Here is a 6,372-nt window from a genome sequence, read left to right as displayed (position 1 = left end):
CCACTCCTCCTTACTCTCCCTTCCCCACCCCTCCAGCCTCCTCTCCCTCTCCCTCCCACCCCCTCTCCCCTTACTCTCCTTCCTCGCCCACTCAGCCTCCTCTCCTTCACCTCACCCACTCAGCCTCCCACTCTCCTTCCTCACCCTCTCAGCCTCCGCCTCTCCTTCTCCACCCCTCTCCCTCCCCTCTCCTTTCCTCACCCTCTCCTTATCTCCCTTCCCCCACCCCTCAGCCTCCCCTCTCCTTCCTCACCCTCTCCCTTCCCCACCCACTCAGCCTCCCACTCTCCCTTCCTCACCCACTCTCCCTCCCACTCACACATTCATAGAGACTCAAAGTAAATAGAAACACGCTCATAAAAAAATAGATACAAATTAAATTGATTCATCTTGTTTTTGTAATTAATTTTCCTACCTGTAGTTTTCACTCGTGTTTTTGATTAATTTTATTTACAAACACAATAAAGATAGTGTTTGGTTTATGGACGTGTGTATTCGTATTTTATCTTTCGTGTTTTATGTAGGCAATTATTCACATCTGCCTATCATTATTTTTTCAGTCTATTTTAGTTAATTTATTTATTTTATTAAGTCCATATTTATATTGTCATTATAGGACTATTTTTTTCCTATTTATCTGTGTTTGTCTTTTGCTTTATTTCATTATTTATTATCTGTATCTATGTGTGTTATTATTTAATTCATAAATGGGCTGTTCCACCATCATTCAGCTGGTAGTGTGTGTGTGTGTGTGTGTGTGTGTGTGTGTGTGTGTGTGTGTGTGTGTGTGTGTGTGTGTGTGTGTGTGTGTGTGTGTGTGTGTGTGTGTGTGTGTGTGTGTGTGTGTGTGTGTTTCTCTCTGTATGTACGTCTAATCACCCCATACACACACGGGCATCACTAGATCAGACATACATGTAGACAGTCACACCTCAAACACATTATCTACACAGGTATTCCAATTAATTAAGTGAGTTATAACATACCTTTCATAGCCAATTTTGTGTGTGTGTGCGTATGATATTACTGTACACACATACCTGGCTCATATACGCACATATCAGGTTGTTATACGCATATAAAAGCCCCCGTGATGTTATATCGGTACACATTCACGTACACACATACACAGACACACACACGTACATACACGCACACAAACCACCCAGGAATTGATTTCCGCACGACTGCACACCTACACGCCCCATCGCTTAGATAAATCAAACGCCCACACGCCCACACGCCCACACGCTTGACTAACTGAACACGCCCACACACCCACACTCTTGGCTAACTTAAACGCCCACACACCCACACTCACACACAGCAGCTGTCCACACGTCCACACACCCACACGCCCTAACGCCCACACGCCCACACACCCCACCTCACATGGCCAACTCTTACGTCCACACACCCACACTTGCACGCCCCCACATACACACCCACACACACTCCAGACACAGCGGATAGTCATGCCTGCTGATCTGACTTCCAAAATTCAGATTCGTTTGAGAATAAGTGCACCACTAGAATGTGTAAAGACAAATGGTTACATTGATCTATTAAAGAGAATGGAGAAGGGAGGGGAGAGAAAAGAAGAATGAGAGAGAGAGAGAGAGAGAGAGAGTCAATTCTTCTATCATCACTTTATAAGCAGGTTATCACCTCTGAGTCCTTCCTATTGCACAAACTCTTAGCGAAACTATTTATCATCTCCTTACATTAACAAACATCTATGACACCATGTTCTTCTAAGTGGGACTCGAGTGGAGGTCAGTTGAGTCATAACAGTGATCCTCCACCAGCTATGATACGGCTTAGGGGGTCTTGTTATTGTCTGACGTCATGGATAATAATGATCAATATGATGACATCACAGTCATTCACGAGAACGAGTACCGGAACTACCAGAGGAGAGTTAAGGGGGGGGGGGTGAGGCGTTTAGATATTAAGTGACAGTAATTGAATTTCCTGTGTTAAGATTTATCAAAGGTAAACACTAGAGGCGATTTTGGCATAGATATGATAATGGCTACCGTCACGTTCGTAGAAGATGAACAAAAATACTCAGCAGTGAATGTCATTTTCATTGAGGAATTCCTTCGAAGAACGACGGAGGTCCCTATTGGTCAGGATCTGGACCTCGGGGTTGTGACGTCACAGGTTATCAACGCGGGGGAGCAGCTGCCAGCCAATGAGGTCGTGTAGGACTGCTCACACTTGCTAACATTCCCATAATCCATCGTTCACTGAGTTTGCATGACCGACATCTATTTACAATCATCAATCCTCTATCTTCCCTTCAACTCCAGAGAAAAACGCACAAAAAAACATCAAAATTGCGGTGAAAAGAGATCTAGGAGGTAGGAACTGCGGGAGAGGTGAGGGAGGGAGGGAGACAAGTCGACTAAAAGTTGTGAGAGTGGATGAGAGTGAGTGAGAGCGCGGAGGAAGTGTGGGGTGGGGCAGGTAGAGTCGCTCCCAGTATAAGTAGCGGCACACCACCGCGCACCGCCCAACTCGTCAGGTGTGGAGTTGAGGAAACACACAGGAACAGAGAGAGAGAGAAAGAAAGAAAGAGAGAGAGAGAGACAGAGACACATAGAAAGAAAAATACCGAGAGAAAAAGAGAAATAATCACAGGAAAAACAAAAGAGAGAGACATACACGAGGGTGAAAGAGAATTAAGACTTATAAACGTAGGGTGAAAGAGAGAGAGAGAGAGAGAGAGAGAGAAGAAATCCCTAAGTTACCCCTACAACCTTCAGAGGACTTTGTAGAAAACTATTACCACCATCCAAGGTTCTACTACCACTACTACCACAACTACCACAACTACTAAACCTCCTCCTGAGTCAGTAGCACATACCTGTGACGGGTCTGTCTATCTGTCTGTCTTTCTGTCTACCCCGCGTGTGCTGAAGCCATGGTTTTCCGACGACAATGATCTGTACAAGAAACGCCATAACCTCTTCTTGAAGTCTACCACCACCACTACTACCACCACTACCACCAACTGGCACAAGGTAAGTCACTATATATATTTGTTTACCTGTAGCTACCTAATTTACCTATGTGTAATAATCTACCTGTCTATTCCCCCGTATTTTACAAGAGGCGATTTTACCTGTCGATTAATCTACCATCTACCTTTTTACCTGTGGATTAATTTACCGATATACCTTTCGATTAATCTACCCGTCTACCTGCTGAATCATCTACCCGTCTACCTGTCGGTAATCTACCCTTGAGTCAGTCGATTTGGTGGCCAATCTACCTGTCACTTTATTTCGCAGTCTACCTATTGATTTATCTTCTCATCTACCTGTCGAATTTATCTACCTTTTCTACCTAATAAATAAACTAACGGGACTACTAAAATAAGAAATCCTTTTGCATTACAATTGCAAGACCCTTCCCAGCACCCACCTGTCTACCTGTCAATCTGTCTACCTGTTAATACGACTACCTGTTGACATTTCTACCTGCCTCTTTACCTCTCTGTCTCCATGTTAATCTGTCTACCTGTCTCTCTATCTACCTGTCTCTCTACCTACCTGTATCTACCTACCTGTCTTACCAGTATCTCGACCTACCTGTCTCTCTATCTACCTGTCAATTAACCAAGTCTCCACACCTCATTAAGGACTGCGATTGAACTGTCCTCCCCTGCCTCTATCTATCTATCTATCTATCTATCTATCTATCTATCTATCTATCTATCTATCTATGTATCTATCTATCTTTATCTCTATCTCTATCTCTATCTCTCTACCTATATGTAAATTCGCTAATCATTCTTCTTTATCAGTAAGTTAATTCAGACGGATTGGCTTTTCTTTTCCTGTCAGTAAGTATTGCCAATCAGTAAGTATTGCCAATCAGTAAGTATTGCCAATCAGGAAGTATTGCCAGTCAGGAAGTATTGCCAATCAGTTTGTATTGCCAATCAGTAAGTATTGCCAGTCAGGAAGTATTGCCAATCAGTTTGTATTGCCAATCAGTAAGTATTGCCAGTCAGGAAGTATTGCCAATCAGTTTGTATTGCCAATCAGGAAGTATTGCCAGTCAGGAAGTATTGCCAATCAGTTTGTATTGCCAGTCAGGAAGTATTGCCAATCAGTAATTACGTAAAATGTTAGGTAATGTTATGCTTCCTTGTACTGCGTTCTTGAAGGTAACGAATCCGTATTTGTAATTAATGAATGCATGCTTGAATGAGTACTGCTTGTAATGTATGAACCCGTGCTTGTAATGTATGAACCCGTGGTTGTAATGTATGAACCCGTGCTTGTAATGTATGAACCCGTGCTTGTAATGTATGAACCCGTGGTTGTAATGTATGAACCCGTGCTTGTAATGTATGAACCCGTGCTTGTAATGTATGAACCCGTGCTTGAACCGTGGTTGTAATGTATGAACCCGTGGTTGTAATATGAACCCGTGCTTGTAATGTATGAACCCGTGCTTGTAATGTATGAACCCGTGCTTGTAATGTATGAACCCGTGCTTGTAATGTATGAATTACTTGTAATGTATGAACCCATTACTTGTAATGTATGAACCCGTGCTTGTAATGTATGAACCCGTGCTTGTAATGTATGAACCCGTGCTTGTAATGTATGAACCCGTGCTTGTAATGTATGAACCCGTGCTTGTAATGTATGAACCCGTGCTTGTTTATATCTGTGTATTCATGCAGATTCAGAATTCGGTTACTAAAACGTTCTGGAAATTTCAACTTCAGGGATAATCAATTAATAAAACTTAAACACGCATTCATTAGACTCAAGCAAGTATTTTACACACTCTTCCACTATACTCAAGCACGCATACATTAATTACGAACCTGAATCCAATAAGAGCGTATTTATTAGTTACAAAAAAACGCGTTATTGTCACGCATTCGTAAATCAGTGCGTAGTGGGGCACTTTCTGGTAGGTGTGTGTGTGTGTGTGTGTGTGTGTGTGTGTGTGTGTGTGTGTGTGTGTGTGTGTGTGTGTGTGTGTGTGTGTGTGTATGTGTGTGTGTGTGTGTGTGTGTTGTGAACTGTTAGTTAATATATAACGTTGGGAGGAAGTTTAATGACATATATGAGGATAAAGAGATAGAGAGAGAAGAGGGAGAGATAGAGAGACGGGGGAGAGAAAGTGAGAGACAGAGGGAGAGATAGAGAGACAGGTGGAGAGATAGAGAGACAGAAAGAAAGAAAGAGAGATGGGAAGTGATGGAAAGATAGAGAGATATAGATGGAGACGCAGGAAGACGGGGAAAGGGAGAGATGCAGAGAGTTAGAGGAGAAGAAAAACAAATAGATAGACAGATAAACAAAAAAAAGACAAAAGAGAGAGCAAAAATGTGAGAGACAGAAGGCAAACACAAAGAGACACACAAAGAAACGCGGAGAAGGAGAATGTAAGAGAGAGAGACAGACAGACAGACAGACAGAGAGACGGAGAGAAAGAGAAAGAGAGTGAGAAAAAAAAATCACATCAAAATTAATTGCAATAACAAGGGTGAAGCTGTCTTATCGCCACTATCACATCATTGCCGGCGTAGTATCGCGTGTGTCGTCATATTCAGGTCAAATATATGTGGATTAGGTAAGAAATAAGCAGAATGACCCAGAAATACGAACATTGGGTCAAACTATGCAAACTAGGTAAAAAAGAATACGAGTAATGGGACTGACGTTCACGAATTGGGTCAGATATATGGGGGCTAGGGAGGAAAATCACGGTCTTTGTCGGAAATACGCGGATTATATCAGAAATTCGCGGATTATATCAGAAATTCGCGGATTATATCAGAAATACGCAGACTATATCAGAAATAAGCAAAATTTAAAAAAAATAAGCGAAATATATCACAAATACGCAGATTATATCAGAAATACGCGAAATATATCAGAAATGCGCGTATTATTTCAGAAATATGCCGACTATATCAGAAATACGCGAAATATCCCCAAAATACGTTGACTGGCTAAACAAAACACGGACTAGGTAAAATATACGGAGCATAACTAAAAATACACGGTGTAAGTAAAGAAATTAGCGAAATACGTGAAAAAAAAATAAGGAATTTGAGTCAAAAATACGGATGGTCAAAGGGACCGAAATTTCTTATCTGCCTCAGGATATAAATTAGATCTGGTTCGTCTTATCTCACGCAAATTGTACCTACACAGTAATTACACATACACACACACACACACACACACACACATGTATTTAAGCATGTATGTTATCTCTTAATGTGAAGTTTCTTGTTAATCCCTAATCCTTTATATAGTATAGCGGTTAATCCCTCCGTAGTAAGTCAATTAATCCCTTCGTTATTCCCTGCATCTTTCGTTAATCCCCGCA

General features: G+C 41.8%; 1 protein-coding gene across 1 annotated transcript in view; it reads left to right on the top strand.

Annotated features, from left to right (window-relative positions):
* The first annotated feature begins 2,422 nt into the window (after positions 1 to 2,422).
* The window catches only part of LOC121857772, a 66,747-nt gene continuing 62,797 nt past the window's right edge, over positions 2,423 to 6,372 (top strand). Inside the window, exon 1 of the mRNA XM_042353926.1 lies at positions 2,423 to 3,029. The gene's annotated coding sequence lies outside the window, so the exon portion shown is untranslated. The remainder of the gene's footprint in view (positions 3,030 to 6,372) is intronic.

Source organism: Homarus americanus, unplaced genomic scaffold (assembly GCF_018991925.1).
Source record: "Homarus americanus isolate GMGI-L3 unplaced genomic scaffold, GMGI_Hamer_2.0 scaffold45226, whole genome shotgun sequence".
In the NCBI taxonomy this organism is placed as follows: Eukaryota; Metazoa; Arthropoda; class Malacostraca; order Decapoda; family Nephropidae; genus Homarus; species Homarus americanus.
This window is presented reverse-complemented; position numbering and strand designations above follow the sequence as displayed.